The sequence below is a fragment of the Muntiacus reevesi genome, chromosome 9 (assembly GCF_963930625.1).
Source record: "Muntiacus reevesi chromosome 9, mMunRee1.1, whole genome shotgun sequence".
NCBI lineage: Eukaryota > Metazoa > Chordata > Mammalia > Artiodactyla > Cervidae > Muntiacus > Muntiacus reevesi.
This window is the reverse complement of record NC_089257.1, coordinates 23294810-23319266: the sequence shown is the minus strand read 5'-3', so window position 1 is coordinate 23319266 and position 24457 is coordinate 23294810.

Here is a 24457-nt window from a genome sequence, read left to right as displayed (position 1 = left end):
AATATTCCTCTAATGGATACTGAAGTGCCTTCTCTCATGATCATGTTCAGTCGCTCAGTCGTGTCCAACTCTCTGCAACCCCATGGACTGTAGCCCGCCAGGCTGCCATAGGATTTCTCAGGCAAGAATACTGGGCTTGGTTGCCATTTCCTTCTCCAGGGGATCTTCCCAACCCAGGAATCAAACACGTCTTCTACGTATCCTGCTTTGGCAGGCAGATTCATTACCACTGGGCCACCTGAAAATGCTTGCTACCCTCACCCCGAATTCTGAAAATTGTAATATATACTTATTCCAACTTATTACCATTAGGGAATATATATATATATATATACACACACACACACACACACACACATATATATATATATACATATGTGTATGTATATATAAAATTATATGCACAGAGACAAATAATTGTAAACTCTGTCAACCACAGCTACTAGGTGAATTGATAGACTACTGTAAAATTCAATTAAGAGATCATTTACTATCCTCTCTTGGAGCTGTTTGGCTTAGTGACTATGTTCTGGCAGGTGAGATATAAGTGGAAGTTTTCTTGTTTGTTTATAATTTCCAACAAGATTCCTTAAAGAGAGAGAGCACGTGATTCCTCAACTTGACTCTTTTTGTTGTCTGTCGGTTCCACAGCCATTTCTCGTCACATGGTGGCTTCCAGGGTAGCAGCGCATGATATTAAAATGGAATGTCACTTTTTATATTGTTGAACAGCTCTGCCAACCCCCGATTGCTAATCATCTATGAGAGAGAAATACAATTTCATTTTATTGATTCTGGAGTTTTTTAATACATGCAGGCAAACCTAATCTTTATTTACATACTGGCATTCACTGACAACAGAGAACTACACTAAGCCCCTTTCTTAAATAAAAACGAGTCAAAGTAAAATTAAATTAAACAACACACACACATACATGGGGACAAAATACTGCAGGTGAGGAGGGAAGTAGATTTCTTGGTGTTAAATTTTCAGAGAGGAAAAACGTCTAATATTGGTTCCAGCTTGACAAATAATAGCCAAGCCATTCCAATAGCTAGACACAGATGGAAAGGTCAAGTATAACCCCAGCTGCCAGATTTGTCAAGTTCAATTCTAACCTTCCCCTGTCTCATAGACGAGTATAGGGCTTTTCCACCAGCCATAGGATCAGAATAAGGCTCAAATTTCTGTGTATCTTCTTGTGATACTAAGCAGAGAAATACTAAAATGTTTTTCTGGTTTGCTAGCCATAATAGAGTCATAGCCTGAAAATACTTGAGACAATTGCTAACAGCCAACCTTATTTCAAATGCTTATCTCTTGAGGAGGAAAAGGAGGAAAAACTGGTAGTAAGTAAGCTGTATAGGGGAGAAGGGGAAAAAAAGACAGTAGACAGAAGACAGTAAACAGTTTTAAAGGTCTAATGAAGTTCACAATTTTTATAATTTCTCATTAATTCCAGGGATACATTCTGCAGAATGAAAGTTGTGAAGAGCAAGTGGAAATACTATACAGAAATGCATTTTAATTAAAAGAACTTACTTTAAACTAAAACTTTGCCATATAATAGCCATGTAGCCTTTTGCGTGTAATGTAATCTCAGTTTGCTCAGCTATAAAGTGTATATAATTATACATTGAGCCAACAACAATTTGATTTCTTTCCTTCTCTTTTATTTTTGTGGGCAAAAAATGCACTATGATAGAACATATACTCGGATTATAGAAACTATAAGAAATCATAACACATAATTGAATCAAATTACATATTGGCATTTATTATATAACATTTTCTGGGACTGAATATACAATTGAGACTGTCAGAAAGAATCTTATAAGTTTGTTGTGAAATAATTAAAAATGTGTATATAATTTGTATAAGAATCTTTATCTAAATGCGACATCATTTTACTTGGTATTCTTTATCAGTCTTTCTTGCTCTAACTCAGACAATTTTGTTCGCAAAAAATAGCTCTGTTTTATAGCAAATCATTGTAATACATTCATGAAGGCTTTGTTAGACTATTTAGGGAATGTTAAACTCATATATAATATTTTTAAATGTTTTTAAAAAGTTTTTCAGGTTATCAATACATGCATTGATAAATAAGGCTATTTCTCTCTGTTTCTATTTGGAAAAAACACGATATGTGGAGCAATCAAGGTAGTCAAAATTGAAATCAAATGGGTGCTAAATATCTATATAATTGAAAGACATTCATGCTTTCTTTCTATCATGGGAGAATATTTGACTTTTCTGTGTATGTCTTGTGTCATGTTCAGAATGTTAATGAGTGAAAGAATTTTACCATCAAATAAAAGCTTGCAGAACCTAAACAATTCCAAGGCATGTCGTGTTCAACACCATCACTTCACTTTACTTTGTAAGACCAATCTTCTGGGGAAAGGTCTGGCTTCCTCTGGGATCTGTAAATGAGATTTTAGAATGTGACTAATATGCCACTCCATGTGCTGAATCATTGAAAAATGTTTATATGAATTCCTTGTTTTCAATGAAGTTTTTATGCAGATATCATAAAATCAGAAACTTCCCTTTGCACTTACCAGAATGGTTAAATTAAAAGACAAAATGAAGTGTTGGTGAGAATATAAGACAAATAAAGCTCTCATTCACTACTGAATAGATTGTTATTTGTTAAATAATATTTAAAATCAAAAGTGTTTTATGCTATTAGAAAACCGTATAGGATTTTCTCTGGTAAGAGGAGATGGATTAGCTTTTTGGAGGGGTTGTAAGGCATACTTCAAGGTGGCCAATATTGTTCTATTTCTTGACCTAAGTGGTAGTTGAATGGATGCAGTACTTTGTGGTGATTTATTGAGATGTATATTTATAATTTCTATATTTCCTTAAATATATAATATCCCTCCATAGAAAATTATATTAAAATATATTAAAACATAATGTGGTATTGTTATTTATGAATATTTAGGGTATGATTTTTTATTTTGAAGTAATTTTAGATTTATTGAATATTACAGATGACTACAAAATCATACCAAGAGTTCCTATATTCCATTTTTCCAACATCCTTAACAGTAATCTATATATAACTATAATGTGATTATTGAAACCATAAAGCAGTATTTATACAATCATATTAATTGACCAACAGTTCTTAATCACATTTTGCTAGTTTTGTCTATTTCTATCCTTTTATACAAATGTAATACTCACATTTATGTTTTATCTACTAGTGTCCTTTTTTGTTTTCAAGATTTATTTCAGAATCTTGCATTTAGTCTACACTGCATTTAATTGCCATGTCTCCAGTGTCTCCTCTACTATATGGCAGATACTCAGTTCTTTATTTCTTGTAAGACTGTTACATTTTGAATAGTATTAATTAGGTATTGCATAGAATGTGAGTGTGTCTGGTACTCTAATGATTGGATTAAATACCATGGAAGTGTTATACCTTTCATAATGGCTCATATCAGTGGACACATAATGTCTGTATGTCTTGCTACCATTGAAATTAAGCTTGATCAGTTGGTTAAAATGGTGACTGTTGGCTTTCTCTACCATAAAGCTGCCATTTTATTTTCTCTAATACATATCTTAGAGGAGATACTATGAGAGCATGCAAGTATGTTTTTCTATTGGAACATCTACCCATAGATTTGAGCTTTCATTGATCTTTCCTACATTGATCTTGCCAGGTTAATCTTGCCTGCAATAATAATTACTATAGTGTCTTCTAATTGTGTAACGAGAATTTTGTATATCCATCATCACTACTAGATTTTAAAATGAGATAAAAAGAAAAAAAATATGGGTTAGTTTTTTCATAGAAATATATGTTGGGGTTCAGGATAGGCTGCTTGAAAATGTGCCTCATTGGTATATTGATTATTTTAAATTATAGTTAATTGAGAAATGATCAACTCAAGATGGACATTGACCCTCTCCTCTGTCTCCCTAAAATTAAGAAAGAAATCATCCATGTGGAAGGTATCCTCACTTTACCAGGAGACATCTTTATCACCAGACAGGGAATTCAGGTCAAGAAACTGTGTTAACAAGCGCTATTAATGTCTTTAGTCCTTAATGTATTACTTCAAGCCCAGACTTTGTTTAAATTCTTCATTTTTGAGCACCAAAACCTGAGCTTCTTTGTCCTGTCAATTTGTCAATAGCAACAAAAAATTTGTTTCTTTCTCTAAAAATTATAAAAGCTTTCTCCTTAGGCCACTTCTTAGGTTCCACTTCTATGAGACCTTCATGCATGTAAATTAAAATGTTTCTTTTTCTCCTATTAATCTGCCTTGTGACAATTTTATTTTTAGTCCAGCCACAAGATCTCAAGAAGGACAGAGGAAGAAATTCCCCTTTCCCAATATATGTAATCCATATATTCCTAACTATACCTACTGTGAGTTTAGAAAATTGATGCTTTTATTTTTAGACCAGCATGCATTTTGGGATGTGAACCCCACTGGACTCATTACTACAAATTAATTGCCTCCAAGTGATTCATAGACATATCAGAGGGTACCACAGCACATTATTATATGTTTGTCCTAGAACAAGCTGTTTATCTTTGTCCTAGTCTCTCCATCTCTGTATCTGGATACCCCCTGGGTTGGTTACTGATGATCCTCATGATACTGGCTTTCATTTTGAGAACACTTGTTTTTCAACTTAAGTGTCTACTGATAAACTTATTTCAATATTTATTTCAAACTTATTTCAACACTTCCAAAGTATTATAAAGGGTCTCTCACTGCTACTAGAGACTGAAATGGAGAAAAAAATGGACAAACTATTTTGCTTATAGCTTGAGAACTTTCATGATCAAAGAGAAGATGAAGGAAGAAATGCCCTTAAGATGCAAAGCAATTTAATTTGCTCTTGAAACATCTGAAAGAGGTGATTTTTTGTGGGAAAACTATGTGATAAAATGTTTGGCTTAATGCATGCTGAGGTTACTGCATTTGCAGCCTTTTGCCCTCCTGTATCTGTGGCTCTCTGTGGTGGGGATTTGCAAGAGTGAGAAAACAGAGCACAGGGACAAATAAAAGACTAACATGGGATTGTTTGTCCTATGGGCCTTTTAATTCTTTTAAAAATTTCTTAGCATCTTGAATTCTACTCCATCTCAGAACCAGAAGTATAATTCTTGTTTCTAAACTCAATACTAGAACTTCTAGGCTCACTTGCTTCCACTGATGTTTATTCAAATTGACTTTAAAGAATTTATAACAAGAATTTAGCATGAATTATAAATCTTACTTATACAGTCAGATTAACAAAAGATGAAAAAACTTAAAAGACTAAATTTTTCTTTCACCAAAGGAGAAACCTGCAAGGCTGAGGCTACCACCGGTTAGAATTTGGCTTGCTAGAAGTCAAGTCAGAAAAGGAATTAGAGCATTACTGATCCATGCCCTGAAATGGGTACAGTTAAAACGAAAAATAAATAAGTAAGTAAAAAGCAGAAATTCAAATCAAATGTCAGCTGGGAAAGATTGAAGGCAAAAGGAGAAGAGGGTGGCAGAGGATGAGATGGTTGGATAGCATCACTGACTCAATGGACATGAACTTGGGTAAATTCTGGGAGACAGTGAGGGACAGGGAGGCCTGGCATGCTGCAGTCCATGAGGTCAGAGTCAAACATGATTTAGCACCTGAACAGAAACAGCAATCCGAATCAAATGTCAGTGAAGATGTTTTTGTTGTTGTCCGGTCACTAAGTCATGGTCAACTCTCTGCAACCCCATGGACTATAGCATGCCAGGCTCCATGAAAATGAACCTTTCTAGGAGTGCGGGAGAATAGAAAGGTAAATTAAAATCATTAAAAATTTTTGCCTCTGAGGAGAAAAACTGTCAGGAATGGCTTCAAAGACTGATGTTTAATGTTAAGACTTACTGGTGCTTTTTGATATTTTTAACATTGATCTTGAAAAAATACTTGTTATTTTAAAATTTAGCTCATTGAAAAAAGCAATATGTGTTTATGCTTGCCTGTATACCTAATATTACAAATATAAGGAGCTAACCTTGATTATTTAATGTGAACTATCATAAAAGAAATACCATTATCCTTTGAGATAGAGAAGTAAATGGAATGCAATGGCATGAGTTTTGAGACCGAAGTATCCAGGTTCAAGTTCAAATTCTATCATTAGTTCCAAATAAGTGTTCTTTACCTGAAAATGGTGATGATAAGTGGCTACCAAGCTGTCATTTGACAAGATGGCATCCTTTTGTGTATCAAATGTAATAATGCAGATTTTTATTCCGGAAAGTATAAGTATTGGGTTGGCCAAGAGGTTTGTTTGGATTTTTCCATAATATGTAATGAACATATCTGAATGAAATTTTTGGCCAACCCAATACTATGAATTATCAATATAGCTAACATTCTGTAGAATTTTTAAGGTTATGCAAATGTTAAGTTATGATGACAGTCATTTCTGTAAGTCATTGCATTCTTATCTCTCACTAAATTCATTCATGCTGCCTCTATGATTGAGGTTTGACTTGTCCTTTCTTTGAATAAAGTCATTAATTTTGGCCTACTTAAATTTTAAGATTTTAGCTGTTTCAGAATAACATAGTAATAGCTCAAATATATGCTTATCTTTCACTTTCTCTTGATAGTAATTATTATCTATATGCTAAAACATTTTGATCAGTCTTTTATAGTTTATAAATAAGTCCTGCCGTCTTTGGTTTCTGGAAGTTTCCTCTATGACAATGACCCAAATTATAGAATAACTTTTTCCTAAAACGTCTAAGAGTCAACATTGTATCAGAATCTTATAAAACGTTCATAATATCAAGTTACATTTTACCTTCCCAAAAGAAAAAAACAAAAAAAAAACACCTCTCCTCTGCCAATGTAGTGATCAGCTGCCTTTGTTAAAAATGGGATTTGCTAATCCATGATTGTTTGCAAACCCAAGTTTGCATGCCTAGCTCATATCTGTTACCTATCAGAACTTACATGGAAGAGTATACTAATAAGTATTAGATCTAAAGTTTACACATTTCTAACTACAAATCACATAAAAATGCCGTAGAATAAAATAGCACAGCTTGGACACTATGAAGAAAAGTGAGCAGGAAATAAATCTCCATTTCCTAACTTTGTTATGATCTATAGACACCTGGGAAAAATAGGATGTGCCACCTGAAATCTCTGTAAGTTAAGAGCAAATATACTTTAAATGTTCTTAGGGACTCTAAGCCTGAAGAGCTAAACCCATGGGTCAAAACTGTAATATACATTTTAAAGATCTTTCTTCCTTTTCCAGTTCCCATGGTTTTCAAGCATAGGAGTAACCAACACACTGGAAAGTGTTCATAGACTTTGAAATGAGAAAGACCATTTTACTGTAGAAAAGCATGACTGACCTGATTCTAGAATCTCAAGAAAATACCCTCCAAGCCCACAGCCATAAAATAAGCTCAGAGAACTCATTTTTCATATTATTTTGGTAGTTATCTAGATCAATGCTACATATTATAGCAAGCATATTTCCTTTGGATTTAAGAAATATGTTTTAATCACCATCATGTACCATTAAAAATAGTCATTACATAGAATTTCAGGCACCAGAAAATGTTATACAATATAAGATAGTACAAAATTACACAGGATCAGTTCAAATTTATTAGCTCAATTTTCATATCTTCTCATAACCAGTTGTGTAAATTGCATGAGTCAATTAACTTATCTGTTTCCTTATGTCTAAAATAATGAAGATCAGAGAGATACTTGATATAACATGATATAATGTCAATACATGCCATAACTTGGGTAAAAAAATGTTTATTTTACTACAGCTATGGCATAAGTAATAAATATCTCATCTTTTCTGTACCAACCTTTCAAAACAAATAGTACCTCTGTAACAACTGAGAATCATAAAGAAAAAAGTGAAAGTGAAAGTGTCAGTCATATCCAACTCTCTGCAACCCCGTGGTCTGTAACCTGCCAGGCTTCTCTGTCCATGGGATTCTCCAGGCAAGAATATTGGAGTGGGTCACCATTTCCTTCTCCAGGGGATCTTCCTGACTCAGGGATCGAACCTGGGTCTCCCACAATGCAGGCATATTCTTTACTGTCTGAGCCACGGGTAAGTCGGAGAATTATAAACAAAGTAACATCAAAGGCATACTAGTTGCAAAATTAATGTCCCAAAGAATATACTATAAAACTCATGCTCATGGCATATTTATATATGAATATTTAAACCCAGAATCAATATAGTATACTATAGGCAATATTTTCAAGATTGATAATCTGCTCTGTATGCGTATAACAGATTAAAAGAAATAAATGATCATGAAGAGCAAAGACTGAAATATGCAGGGATATCAGTACAACAAAGAGAATTGCTGTAATAGCATGTAGTGAGGGAAAAGACCTGGATAAAACAAAAGGCAGGCAAAAAAATGCAAAAATTGCTCAAGCATGAAGATATTCAGCACATTTAAAAAAAGATAGATTTTCACAAAAGACTGGAAAATTGCCAAAGGGATTTGTTAAGTTCAATGTACTCCAAGAAAGCAGGAAAATGTTTAATACATCTTAGCAGCTTTAAAATGGTTAACGATTTTTAAATTTATGACCCTTGATTTTATAAATACCTGCTGTGAATGTTGCTTCAGCCCTCAAGTTGTTCACAGACCAGTTGAGGAGAAAAATAAGTGAGCAGACAATGCAATGTAGTTAGCTCTTTAATAGAGGCAAAGTGATATTAGTTACAAATTTTGTGCTTATGATGTGCTTGTTTTCATGTTCTGATTTTATGGATTATATCAAGCACTGACAGCCCTATAAAATGGATGCAAATTTTCCCGTTATAAATATAAAGATACTTAGACTGAAAGAAGTTAAATATCCTGCCAGATCTCACAAGTAAACAGGGTTCAGATAGGGTTTGTACTTGTTTCTCTCTAATTCAACAGCCCATATTTCTAGGAAAGTCACTCATTCATAACTCAAGCAGCAGAAAATATGCAAATTAAAAGAAAAAAAACAGAAGAACATCCTCCAGATTTTGACAATTGAAATTATATGCAAGTATAATAAATATAACTGCTTATAGCAATGAGAGAGTTGTGCTGTGAAATCGACAGCTCATCAATGTTTCAGCCAAATGTGCAGATCATAAAAGGACTAACAGTGTGTGATATGTGTGTATGGGGGTACAAAAGTTTGTGATTTGATCATGAGTGTTTACAAAATAGCCACTATCCAGGGGCGCTAGTAGTAAAGAACCCGTCTGCCAATGCAGGAGACGCAAAAGATGGGGGTTGGATCCCTGGGTTCGGAAAATCCCCTGGAGGATTAGGGCATGGCAACCCACTCCAGTACTCTTGCCTGGATAATCCCATGGACAGAGGAGCCTGGGGGGCTACAGTTCATAGGGTCACAAAGAGTCGAACACAACTCAAGTGACTTAGCATGCACACACATTTACAAAATAATGTGAAAATACATCCAGATTATAAAACCTACATTTCTTCATGACATTCTACAATTCCCTTTCATAATGAATGTTCCTTTCCTCAAAATATTTTCTCTAATTAATTGCTAGGATACTTAGCATGTTCCTAATTCCATTTGTACCCAGACTGTTTAAGGACTCTCCTTGAGCCTTATTTGGAAAAGCCCTAAAATTGTATGCCTTTCCATATTTCACTGTATCAGTATAATAGTATACATCATATCAATCCTCTTCCCTTAACCTTCACTGATTGCTTAGATGAAGCCCTAACCTTAGAAATGGAACAGTGGTTTATATACCACAATGTATGTAGCTCACTTTTATGTTTGTGCATCTCAAACAAGTTTTGATATAACAGAATAATATATCTTGACACCATAATAAAATTGTAATATGACATAAATTATGAACAGTAGTTCAGAAGGTCATATTTTAAGCAGTTCTACACCTGACAGTGATATGTATCCTCACACGTATCCTTGTGAATCAAGTATTGTTATCATCCTCATTTATCAAGCAATGAAACTGAGAAACAGATTCAGCAACTGAACACAAGGACACACAGTCAGTAATCGGCAGGGGTGATATCCAAACATAGACATAGCAGTTTTCAGATAGCTACTAGGTAAAGCTGACTCAGTTATAGGCAATGTAGCAGCCTCCATACATAGTATTAAGTAAGGTTAACCATTACTTGTTATTACAAAGTGTTCCTTTACGTGTCCACACTGATCCATTATTAAATGACCTATGTGATATTGGATTAGAATTAGAGACATCGGTATAAATTCGTGCTTGGCTTAATAAGAGGCACTGATAGAAATATATAAAAACATGCAAAGATAACCTTAACATTTATATTTACATAGGTTAGTACATCTGCATGTATTTCCTACCACTGAATGCTAAGGGGGCCAAGGAGATGACATTCCTTTCACAGTGAGCATAGACAGAACTCAGAGCTTGCTTTCTAATATCATCCTGTAATGACATTAAAACCAATGAGGGAAACCAAAGTTCTTTAAAGAAATGGCCTATTTCAGAAATGGATGAAGGGAAGATGCAAGATGAGCCTGGTGCATCTTGTAGTTTCAGGAAATACAAAAGTACTCCAAAAATAAAACAATGTGGAAATGAGAAGGAACATGAGAACCAACTAAAAAGACTCCAAGTCCTCAAATCTAAAACTTTTTGAGTAACAAAATAATGAATGTAGTATTGTATTGTAACATGGAATATGAAGTAATATATATATATATATATATATATAAGTCCATGTGCTATGCTCTGCTAAGCTGCTTCAGTCATATCTGTCTCTTTGCGACCCTATGGATGGTAGCCCACCAGGCTCCTCTGTCCATGGAATTCTCCGGGCAAGAATACTGGAGTGGGTTGACATGCTCTCCTCCAAGGGATCTTCTGGATCCAAGGATCGAACCCTCATCTCTTTTGTCTCCTGCACTGGCCAGCTGGTTCTTTACTGCTAGTGTCACCTGGGAAGCCCCTATAAGTCCATTCTCATATAAAAATATCCAATTAATAAATGGAGAAAAGAGAAGCAAATCTTCCAAATAGAAAATTGTCAATAATCTGTGTAGCTAGCATGTTCTCAGTGAGGTGGAGCATGATCTCCTAACCCTTAAGTGTGAACCACACATAGTGACTTTCTTTCAAAGCATACAGTACAGAAAGAGTGGGGAAATGAGCAGCTTTACAGTAGAGAAGTCTGACAAATGATCTGCCATGTGATCAAAGCTAACACCACCAGTGACAAGTCACGTTGATAAAGGGATCCTTGCTGTATAGCGCTGAGAATGGCATTTGACCTCCCCCGAAGTCTTAACTGCTGTATTAATCATGAAAAAACTACCAGACAAATCTAGGTTTTGATCTATAAAATTCCTTTTTCAGGAAGACAAAAAGTTTTTCTTAAGACTGTCAAGGTCATGAAAGACAAGAGAAGTCTGAGCAGCTATCACATCCGAGAGGAGTCAGAGGAGACACAATAGCTAAAAGTACTATGGGATCCTGGAACAATTAAATGAAAAGACGTTAGGGAAAAACCAAAGAAATACAAAGTATGCAGTTTAATTAAGAATAATGCACCAATATCACTTCATTTGTATGACAGATACACCATAGCAGTGATGTAAGGTGTTAACAAGAGGCAAAACTTGGTCTAGTGTACATAGAAAACCTCTGGACTATCACTACAAATTTTCTTAAACCAAAAAAAAAAAAAAAAAAGAAAAAAAAAAACAAGTTTATTAACATTCTTTGTAGGGACTTCCCTGGCAGTCCAGTAGTTAAGAATCCTTCTTGCAATGCAGGAGATGTGGGTTCGATCGCTGGTCAGGAAACTAAGGTTCCACATGCTTCAGAGAAGCTAAGCCTGTGCGCCACAACTAGAGAGAGAGCCCACATGCCACAACTAGAGAGCTCACGTGCCACTACTAAAGCCCATACCCTCTGAAGCCCTCGCTCCACAGCTAGAGAGTCCAGGTACTGCCACGAAAGATGCTCATGGTGCAGTAAAGACCCTGATAGCCAAAAAGAGTAATTTTTAAAAAAATGTTCCTAAAATAACTTCTTTGTAGCACAACAGGTCACCAAAGCGACACTCAGGGAAAAGAATCATCTTCCTGTAAAGTAACATATTTAAACCACAAATGAAGATATTCCACTGACTATTTCTAAATAAATAGAAATTTGAGGACATATGGAAAAACAAACAAAAATGAAACAAAATCTCAGCTTTGGGGCAGCCATTTTCTCTTCATGGTTTACTCTTGTCAAAAAATAAGGAAATGGTTTTTGGGTTGCAAAATGTCATGTCCTAATGAATTTTAAGCTTGCAAAACAGATGTAGAAGAATAGGTGACGTGCCAGGTTATGCTGTCCTCAGGCTGAGTGACGTTTTCAGTTGTTATCAGTGAAGAAGTGGGAGGAGAATTAAAGAGAACTTAGATGCTGGTTTTTTCACGAGGTTCTTCCTCCTAGGAAGGCCTAGGGGTGGTTGTGAGAAACACAGGCACACATGCACACACACACACACGCAGCCACGCACACACACACACACACCCCAACACACATGCACACACATGCGCACACAGATTTAGAAATTTAAGAGCAGAACTGGGACACCACAGAATTTCATGGAATAACATGAAAAAAAATCACATGATCCCCAAATAGAAATGGCTGTTTGGTAAATAGTGTAGGAGGACTGGGAGTGTTGCCAGAGATCACACTCACCAGTAAAAGACCCAGGTTGGTCACCTGATTAGTGCAACTCAGTTAACATGGAGATACTCGGCATCAGATGAGGAGCAGGAAGATCCAGGAGAAGTCTTTATGACCAGTCAGTGAAGACAAGATGGAACAAGAATGTCCTTTCTTCCAATTCACCACATCTTCAATCACACACATCCACAACTTCCAGACCTGCCCCCACCAGTATCATAAGTCAGCTACTGTACCCGCTACATTATTCAGGGAATGGGTAGCAATATTCAGATGATCAAGATTGGATTTTCACAACCTGTCAGAATTGAGATTATTAATGAATATGTCATCAATTATATAAAATGCAAATCAATCTCTTGCACATCTAAATGTATGTACTACCATCTGTATCCAATACTCTTCCCAACATCTGCAATTTTTAAAATCCCTCAGCAACATGTGGTTTCCTAGGTGGCAGTAGTGGTGAAGCATCCACCTGCCAATGCAGGAGGCATGAGAAATACGAGTTCAAACCCTGAATCGGGAAGATCCCCTGGAGGACGGCATGGCAACCCACTCCGGTATTCTTGCCTAGAGAGTCCCATGGACAGAGTAGCCTGGTGGACTGCAGTCCATGGGGTCACAAAGAGCCAGACATCACTGAAGCAACCTAGCACAAAGCAAAGCAAAGCAATTTGTGAGGTGGAAATGATTGATCTCTGTGCTTTTCTAACCTTGATATTCTTAACATTAGAGTCACAGTGATCCAGAAGCTGTTGTTCAGACCCTGGAAGGAATGGCAACTAGTGACGTGGGAGAAAGTAAAACTGTTTTTGGATCTGTCTTGGCCAATTCTTAAGTTCCCACAGGCCCTCAGAGATGTTTTTTTTTTTTTTGCTTGCAGTGAGGATTATAACTCCAATTAAACAACTGTATCACCAAAAGTCAGACAGGCTCAGTAGAAGCTCAGTGATGAAATGACTGCTCCATCAGATACGAATGCACGCTGGATCCATTGGGTGTTCACTCTGGTGCCTCCAGTCTGGGGAATTGAGTTCAAGTTCTGCCCCTAACTACTTGTGTAAGCTTGAGAAACTGACTTCACCTTCATTTCTTCTTCTGTAAAATTGAGATTAGAGGGATTGTCAATTTCCTTTTATCTTAAAAAACACTCAGATGCTATTTTGTCCCCAAAGACAAGTACCATATTCAGTCAAAATCTTATAACATGTGATCTCCTAACAAGGCTGGTGGCTGCTACTTATCTGGCTGAAACATCCTTACCTACAGCACCAGCATTATAAAGGGATTTATATATAGTATTATTCCTGAGAAGTGTGCCTTTGGCAGAGGTGAATAGAAATCGCAAAGTAAAATTAGGTTGTGCATATTTTTCTGGACGAAAAAAAATACCTCTCTTCTCCAGTGTCCTAGCTTTTAAAGTTTCAATTTTTGCCTCCATTAGCCAAAGGAAACTAAACATGGTACAATTATTCAATGAAAAAGCAAACATTGAACAGAATAATCTGGACGGTGCCACGATTTCATAAAATGCAATTTTTTTTGTAGACCTGAAAATTATGGGTTTAAACTTAGGATGGACTCTGTCTACAGCATTTCGAAGCCAATACAAAAAACAAAACACAAGCTGAGCTTTATCATATACATGTATACAAAAATATTCTTTGTCATATGTACCTGGATGAATCAAGAAGACATACAATTTAAACTATTTTCAAACACTTATTAACATTGAGTTTCTCAGCGTGTCATCATGTGCTTCTCCATCTCAAGGCAATCTCCTCTATTCCTGAATAAGTCCTCTCTTTTATGTTATTCAGCTTCACATCTGAGTTACAAAGATTTGCAACTGTACTGGTTGCACTAGGTGATGTTCCCGAGCTACCTCAAAATTAAATTGACTATAAAATGACTTTGATTCCCACTGCTTTTGCTTTAAACTTCCCTACCGTAGGGAACGGCGCCTTGTGCGCATGCTCAGTTGCTGTCATGTCTGACTCTGCGACCCATGGACGGTAGCCTGCTGGACTCCTCTGTCCATGGGATTTCCCAATCAAAAACACTGGAGTGAATTGCCATTTCCTTCTCCAGGGGGTCTTTCTGACCCAAACCCTGAACCAGCATCTCCTGCATTGGCAGGCAGATTCTGAGTCACTAGGGAAGCCAGGAAATGGCACCACCATATTGCAAACTCTTATGTCAGAAATCTATGAATTGTTAAAAATACACATTGAGACTGGATTTGAGAATTTCCTTAGGAGACAAAAACCATATAAGCTACATATTCAAAAGCACATCTTGCTTAATAAGCTAAAGTACAAATAAGGCTTCGGTTATTTCTAATCAATGCCTCTGATAATCATACAAGAAACTTTGGTCATCTTCCTAAATACGGTATCAGGTGCTCACTTTTAAGCAATCCTTCACCAACTGGAAAACCCCCTTGCAGTAGCCAATTATTCTAAAGGTTAAACAACTTTCTCATTTTTACTTTATAAGCCGTGCTATAATAACATCAACCCCCTGAGCTTCATATTGGTTTTGAATTCGAAAGCTTCCAACAGTTTCTGTTCTTAGATGTTCCATAAATTCTTACTAAATACTATTTATTGATTTGGTGGTTTTAATTTTCCTATTTAAATTATTTAATTCTTTTATTTTCCTCCTATTTACATGCAGTCCATCAGCAAATCTTACCAATTCAGCTCCCAAAGTAGGTCTTGAATGGGTCCTCTTCTCTGTACCTCCTTGATATACTATTTTAATCCAAACCAACATTATCTTCTATGTGACCAACTCTTATCCACATCTCACCCTAATATATTTGCCACTTAGTAGCAAGAACTTATTTTTAAAAAATCTGAATGTAAGTCTGTTGCTTCCTGTATAAGTATTTCCATGGTCTGCTGCTGGTGAAATAAAAATAAGCTTGAAACTTCATTCCTAAACCTTCAGTTTGACCAGCCCTTCTGAACATGATCCACTGTGTTTCCAGCATTATTGTACAATTTCCCCTGTGATGCATGGACTATATCTTTACTGATCATCATTCAGATGTGAGGTATATTAAGTCCTTCCCCGGCTCAGCAATAGTTTACCTGATTTTACCTCTGCTTGGAAGATTTTTCCCCTGTTTGTCTGTTTTACTCTTTCTTCTTTTTTTCAGCTTAGATGTTACCTTTAACAGAATTTTAGTGAGCCCCTGCCTGAATTAAATCTTGCCCAATTCAAGTCATTATTGTCTATTCTAGCTCTTTGTTTTCTATTTTATAATATATATGATCATCATATCAATGGTTGCATACTCATTTATCATCTATTGTTGTCTCTAGAATGTAAACTTCATATATAAACTTCAAATGTAAGCTTCAGATTTTACTTATCTTTTGCACTGTTGTAGCTCCCATCCTGTACCATTGCCTGTTTGGCAACAAGTGCACACAAAACTTTTTTTTTTTTTTGAGTATTGGATAAATTACTGGACTTCAAAAGGTATGGCTTCCCTGGTCACTCAGCTCGTAAAGAATCTGCCTGCATTGCAGGAGACCTGGGTTCTATCCCTGGGTTGGGAAGATCCCTGGAGAAGGAAGCAGCTACCCACTCCAGTATTCTGGCCTGGAGAATTCCATGGACTGTATAGTCCATGGGGTTGTAAAGAGTCAGACACGAGTGAGCGACTTTCACTTTCAGAAAGGATGTAGGGTATTCATCCTGAAGTGCAGTTCCTGTGAGGTTTTTAATCTTAATTTGTGGAATTAGGGGACAGTGAGAGAAGGGATTGCAACAGATAGAGTGTGAAATAAACAATAGGAATTACGAGTGCCAGGGCTGCTGCTTAACATCCTAGAAGACAAAAGACTGAATGGTACCTTCCAACACCATCCGGCTATCTGAAAACCTTGTGTCCACGCCTAAAATGAGAAACTGACCTCTCCTTTAGAACAACCCAATAACCACTATCATTTTTCAAAGACCATGCTTTCAAAATTAGATACCAGTGATAACAGTGGAGAGAGGTAAATGACAAAGAATGCACATCAGCTTCCTCATCAGTATAAAGAGACCAAAATTATTTACTGTTTATGGTGTCAGAACAAATTTCCTCCTAAGTTTCCATGTACACATTTTTACTGATAGCAGAACAATACGAACATTATTTTCACAAAGAGGAGAAAATGAAAGTGGATATTAGACATACAAGGCATTGGGATTTAGAAAATAAACTGACTCCCAGAGTTGATGGCTATCAACAGTTCACATGCCCTTTGGAGTGGATTCAATCTATGAAAAGAGGCTTATCTAGATTGCAAAATCTTTTATACTGCTCACGGGAAATGAAAGTGTTTGACCACCACTGCCTGTTTGAAGATTTCCCCTTCTGGTTTCAGTCATCCTTAGCACTCAGGCCCTCTGATTCTCTGGAGTCTCTGTAAATAGGAGAATATCAGGACTGGTTTCATGAGGTTTAACGTGGTTTGAAACTATGAGATGTTTGCACGTTCAAAGCATTGACTTTGCAGCCTCTCTCTACAGCTGATTGTCCAAGATTTGAGAGACTTCAGCCTAATTACCACTGTGCTTATATTAAGCTGACCCCTGCCTCAGATGCAGGCTATATACTTCCCCTAACTAGAATTCTGAAACTATAAGAAATATAAATTTGTATTTGGATATGTTAAGTGTGCTTCTGCATTGTATTTGAATATACATAGGAACAGTGAAAGAAACCAAGATATCAAGTACTGTTTAGTTATACATTTTTTCTTTTACTCATTAAGGTGACTCTAAGAACAAGCATTGCTATCTTCTCGGGACACTGAGATACAAAGTATGTTGTCTGTGTGTGTTTTACTCACTCAGCCATATCCGACTCTTTGTGACCCCATGGACTGTAGCCTGCCAGGTTCCTCTGTCCATGGGATTCTCTAGGCAAGAGTACTGGAGTGGGTTGCCATTATTCCCTTCTCCAGGTGATCTTCTCGACCCAGGGATTGAACCCTGTCTCCCACAACACATGAAGATTCTTTACCATCTGAGCCGCCAGGGAAGATCAAGTACATTGCATACTTACATAATAAAAAGTCTTTAGTCTTTTTTGACAAATTATATACATTTATATGCTTTAAACAAAATAGTAATCTCAGAATCTGAAGAAAAGTATACATGACTGAATCACTTTGCTATAAACCTGAAACTAATACAACATTGTAAATCAACTATATTTCAATAAAAAAAGAATTATGATAATTATAAAAGATGCTGCCTTTTTACCTTTCAAAAATAAACAAAGTAATATTCTCTACAACAGTCCAATTTCAAGTTCAAATGTTCATAATCTAGGAAACCACTTGCATATTAATTACTTTTATGCCATTGATAGGATTTAAAATATTTGCTCACTTCTTTCAAAATCCAAGTGATTTTTTTTCACTTGATACTTTATGGAAAAAATAAATGGCATTTTTTTCTTTTTCAATTACCTATTAAAAATACATTGACTGTTTCCAATGTTGAACAATTATGAATAAACTTGCTATCAGTATTTGTCCACAGACTTTCATGTGGAGAAAAGTTTTCAACTTATTTGGGTATATATCAAAGAATGTAATTACTGAATCATATGAAAAGACTGGGCTTCTCAGGTGGCTCTAGTCACAAAGCCTGCCAATGCAGGAGACTTAAGAGATGAGGGCTCAGTTCCTTGGTTAGGAAGATCCTCTGGAGGAGGCATGGCAATCCATTCCAGTATTCCTAAGCAGAGAATTTCACGGTCACCAACAGGCCTCAATCTCTGCTGGAAACCCAAGCCCCGCTCCAAGCCCCTGCGGGCCCAAGTCACCTGAGGCCAATATCAGATTGTTACGTGCATCCCTTAAGAAGGAACTGGGGCCCCTTTTATCACTGAACTGTTGTTTCTTGACTGCTTTTCCTCTGTTCCTGCATTCCTTTGTTCCCTTAAGATCAGTAATTACTGAGAGCTGTTCAAGGGCGAGCACTGTGTGTGGCCAGGCTTAGATCACAAAACGGCTTAAGCCAAAAATGGCTTATTTTATGTCAAGAAAGCCATGACTGGTTCTCTTTCTCTGGGGACCCTGTACCCTATTTGCTTACACCAGGGCAAGAGCCTCCACATGGCACTCTTCTCTGTCCCTTATTGAGGGAGGCTTGCCCCTCAGCTCCTGCACCGTGGCCTCTGTCTAGCGTTGGCTCTTGCCGACCAGGGCCTGATCAGGCCTCTCTCAAGGGGTCCTAGGACTCAGGCCAACCTCCTTGCCTGTTTTTTCGCATGTGTGTGTGCTAAGTGGCTTCAGTTGTGTCCATTTCTTTCAGACTCAATGGACTATAGCCTGCCAGTCTCCTCTGTCCATGGGATTCTCCAGGCAAGAATACTGGAGTGGGTTGCCTGGGAGACTATGGTCCACAAGGTTGCAAAAAGTCAGACACGACTGAAGCGACTTAGCACACATGCATGCATGATAAGAGTAGGTTGCGTTTTGTAAGAAATTGCTAGAGTGTCTCGGTAAAGTAAATGGTAAAGTGGCCTTACCATTTTGCATTCACACTAGCAGTTGAATGTGTTGTCCATATTTTGTATTTTAGCCATTGAAATAGGTAAGTAGGTGTGTAGTGGTACCTTATTATTATTATTATTATTATCTTTTTTTGTAATCCACTAATGACATATGATATTGAGCATATTTTCATAGACTTATTCATTGGTTCAGATATTATACTTAATTTTTAATTATGATTTTTGTTTTTCTTTTTTTTTTGTTTCACATTTCTTTCTTTTTTTTTTTTTTCTCATTTATTTTTATTAGTTGGAGGCCAACCATTTCACAACATTTCAGTGGGTTTTGCCATACATTGATATGAATCAGCCATAGAGTTACACGTATTCCCCATCCCGATCCCCCCTCCCACCTCCCTCTCCACCCGACTCCTCTGGGTCTTTCCAGTGCACCAGGCCCGAGCACTTGTCTCATGCATCCCACCTGGGCTGGTGATCTGTTTCACTATAGATAATATACATGCTGTTCTCTTGAAACATCCCACCCTCGCCTTCTCTCACAGAGTTCAAAAGTCTGTTCTGTACATCTGTGTCTCTTTTTCTATTTTGCATATTCTATTTTGCATACCATCTTTCTAAATTCCATATATATGTGTTAGTATGCTGTAATGTTCTTTATCTTTCTGGCTTACTTCACTCTGTATAATGGGCTCCAGTTTCATCCATCTCATTAGAACTGATTCAAATGAATTCTTTTTAATGGCTGAGTAATATTTCATGGTGTATATGTACCACAGCTTCCTTATCCATTCATCTGCTGATGGGCATCTAGGTTGCTTCCATGTCCTGGCTATTATAAACAGTGCTGAGATGAACATTGGGGTGCACGTATCTCTTTCAGATCTGGTTTCCTCAGTGTATATGCCCAGAAGTGGTATTGCTGGGTCATATGGCAATTCTATTTCCAGATTTTTAAGAAATCTCCACACTGTTTTCCATAGTGGCTGTACTAGTTTGCATTCCCACCAACAGTGTAAGAGGGTTCCCTTTTCTCCACACCCTCTCCAGCATTTATTGCTTGTAGACTTTTGGATAGCAGCCATCCTGACTGGAATGTAATGGTACCTCATTGTGGTTTTGATTTGCATTTCTCTGATAATGAGTGAAAAGACAACCCTGAGATTGAGAGAAAATAATAGCAAATGAAGCAACAGACAAAGGATTAATCTCAAAAATATACAAGTGACTCCTGAAGCTCAATTCCAGAAAAATAAATGACCCAATCAAAAAATGGGCCAAAGAACTAAACAGACATTTCTCCAAAGAAGACATACAGATGGCTAACAAACACATGAAAAGATGTTTATTTTTGAATTCTAACAGTACTTTATATATGTTGAATGTCTGGCCTTTATTAGATACAGTTTTTGCAAAGATTTCTCCTAATCTGGAGCTTGTCTTTTAATTCTCTTAATAGTAACTTTTATAGAACAGAACTTTCCAATTATAATGTAGTCTAACATCATTTTTTTCTCTCACGGATCATGCTTTTGGTGTTATACCTAAAAATTCATTGCCAAATTAAAGGTTACCTAGATTTTGTCCTATGTTATCCTCTAGAAATTTTATAATTTTGCATTTTACTTTTGGTCTATAATCCACTTGGAGTTAATTTTGTGACGTGTGTAAGATTAGTTCTTTTACGATTTTTTTTTAAATGGGAATGTCCAATTGTTCCAGCCCCATTTATTTGTATTTTAATTTATTCATTTTTAATTGAAGGATAATTGCTTTACAGTACTGCATTGGTTTCTACCAAATATCAACAAGAATCAGCCATAGCAGCATTCTTTCTTAAGAAAATTATCCTTGCTGAATTGTATGATTTTTGTTCCTTTATTGATTTATTGATTATATTTGTATGTCTGTTTCTGGACTCTCTATTCTGTCCCACTGACTTATCCATTCTTTCACCAATGCCATTCTGTCTTAATTACTATAGTTTTATAAGAAGTCTTAAAATTAGGTAATATCAGTCCTCCAACTGTTGTTCTTCTTCAAAATTGTAATGGCTACTGTGAGTCTTTTGCCTTTCCATGTAAGTTTTAGAATCAGTTTGTTAATATCTACAAAGTAACTTACTGAATTTTTAGTTAGGAATGCTTTTAATCTAGAACTGATATATTTACAAATCACATTTTTTTAATCCATAAACATAAAATATTCATTTATGTGGTTCTTTGATTTCTTTCATCAGAGTTTTGTATTTTCCTCTCATATTAGGTATTGTACATATTTTATTAGATTCTCATCTAAGTATTTTTAGGACTAATGTCAGTGGTGCTGTGGTTTTTATTTGAACTCTGGGGGAGAACGTGAGGGTGGGATGTTTTGAAAGAACAGCATGTATATTATCTATGGTGAAACAGACCACCAGCCCAGGTGGGATGCATGAGTCAAGTGCTCAGGCCTGGTGCACTGGGAGGACCCTGAGGAGTCGGGTGGAGAGGGAGGTGGGAGGGGGGATCGGGATGGGGAATACGTGTAACTATATGGCTGATTCATGTCAATGTATGACAAAACCCACTGAAATGTTGTGAAGTGATTGGCCTCCAATCACTTAAATAATATTTAAAAAAAAAAAAAAAAAAAAGAAATTCCAGTCATTCATTGCTGGTATATAGGAAAATAGTTGACTTTTGTATATTAAACTTATAGCCTCTGGGGCTTCCCAGGTCACTCTAGTGGTATAAAGAACTTGTAGCCTTGCTCATATTGCTCATTAGTTCCAGATTTTGTTTTCTGTTCCTTGGGATTTTCTACATTAACAGTCATATCTTCTGCAAACAAAATGGAGTTGAGGAAGCTTGCCTCTGTTGAGAGTTTTTAACATGAATAGGTTTTGGATTTTGGAAATCCTTTTTCTGCATCTATTAATATGACTATATGATTTTTCTTCTTGAATTTGTTGATGTGATGGATTACATTAATTGATCCTCAAATTTTGAACCAGACTCACATACCTAGAATAAATTCCATTTGATCTTTGAGTATAGTTCTTTTTCTACACATTGGATTCAATTTGCTTGTATATATATATATATATATATATATATATATATGAAGATGTTGCATCTATATCCTTAAGAGGTATCGGTGTATAGTCCTTATACTTTGTTTGGGTATTAGTAAAATGCTGGATTCATAGAATGAATTAAAATTGTTTACTTCTGCTTGGGCTTCCTGGGTAGTGCAGCTGGGAAAAAAAAATCTGCCTGCAATGCAGGAGACCCTGGTTTGATTCCTGGGTCAGGAAGTTCCCTTGGGAAAGGGATAGGCTATCCACTCCAGTATTCTTGGACGTCCCTGGTGGATCAGAGGGTAAAGAATCCACCCACAAAGTGGGAGATCTGGGTTCAATCTTTTCTGTTTTCTGGGAAAATTGATATAATCTTCCTTAAATGACTTCTCTGGTGGCTCAGATGGTAAAGCGTCTGCCTACAATGTGGGAGACCTGGGTTCAATCCCTGAGTCGGGAAGATCTCCTGGAGAAGGAAATGGCAACCCACTCCTATGGATGGAGAAGCCTGGTAGGCTACAGTCCATGGGGTCGCAAAGAGTCAGACACAACTGAACGACTTCACTTTCACTTTCTTTCTTTTCCTTAAATGTTTAGTAAAGTTCCCCTTGAAACCATATGGGCCTGGTGCTTTGTTTTGTCAGGTTATTATGTATTGATTCATATTGTTTTATGTTCATATTTTTTAAAATATATAACACACTTTCAAAGCCTTTTCCAACAAGAAAGCAATTATGGTGGAATTAAAAATGCCAACAGAAACAGAGATTCATTATTTATGAATTTATAAGTAAGAAACACATTCTCCCTACTGAAGCACAGATATCTTTTGCAAAAAATATAAACACATACAACTAATGTATGCAAATAAATCACCTTGACTGAACCTTCTGATTCAAATCTCTCATTAACTTCTTTCTTATAGGATATACACAATATTCTTACCATGGTCTACGAATTCCAACACGATTGGCTTCCTGCCACCTTCTCAGATTACATTATGGATAGTTTTCCTTACTCTCAAGCCCCATGCCAGCTATCTTTTATTCTCTCAAAACCACCAATATTATTCTGCATGCCATTTAAAATATAAGTCCATAGAATTTCTGCACAAAAAATGTACTTCTCCCATCTTTCTTATTAGTACCCATTTATGTCCTTTGGTGTCCTTTATTTATTCTTTAGGTATAATTTCTCATGTTGTGGTAAGGATTTTTTTGTTAAATACTCCTATGAAACTGACTACTCTTCCTTTATAACATTTTCTACCATCTATACTTATGTCTGTAATTATTCAATGGATATTTGCATTACCTTCCAAGGACTAAGATCCCAGGAGAATAAGAAGAATATTTCCTATATTACCTACTATCTATGTCCAGGATCTGGCTAGCACCTAGTAGAACACATTAGACATTTAATAAATAACTGTTAAATGAACAAATGAGTGAAAAAGAGCTATTACATGGGGAAATTTATGCAGATACAATAATAATATAAATCAGCATTAACTTTCATATTGCTTTAATATCATAATTTATCATAAAGAGTGTAACTTTTAAATGCATGAATACATCTGTAGAAAATTCAATACATAATGTTGTTGAAGAGTACAGATTGTTAATAAAGCAAATGATTACGTATATATATGTATATGTTTGCTTCCTTGGTGACCTCAAATGGTAAAGAATCTGCCCACAATGCAGGAGATGCAGGTTTGATACCTGGATCTGGAAGATCCCCAGGAGGAGGAAATGGCAACCCATTCCTGTATTCTTGCCTGGGAAAACCCATGGACAGAGGAATCTGGCAGGCTACAGTCCATGGGTTTGCAAAACAGTCGAAGATGACCTAGCAACTTAACAATGGCAACCTGTATTTATTTATGTTTGTGTGTGTGTTTGTGTGTGTAAGAATGTACCTTATCTCAGTTATTATTACCCGTTTTTCCCTCATTTCTTCCTCTGAAAGTTTCAGTTCTTTTGAGGAGTATTTTGAATCACTTGCAAGAACAACAGAGGTAAAAATGCAGTTGCATCTGAAGGGGAAAACAATCAAAATCCCTTTTTGTTTAAGGACAAAAAATGAAATAAACTTATGAAGCATGCATCAGTAGAAAAGTGTATTGTAATA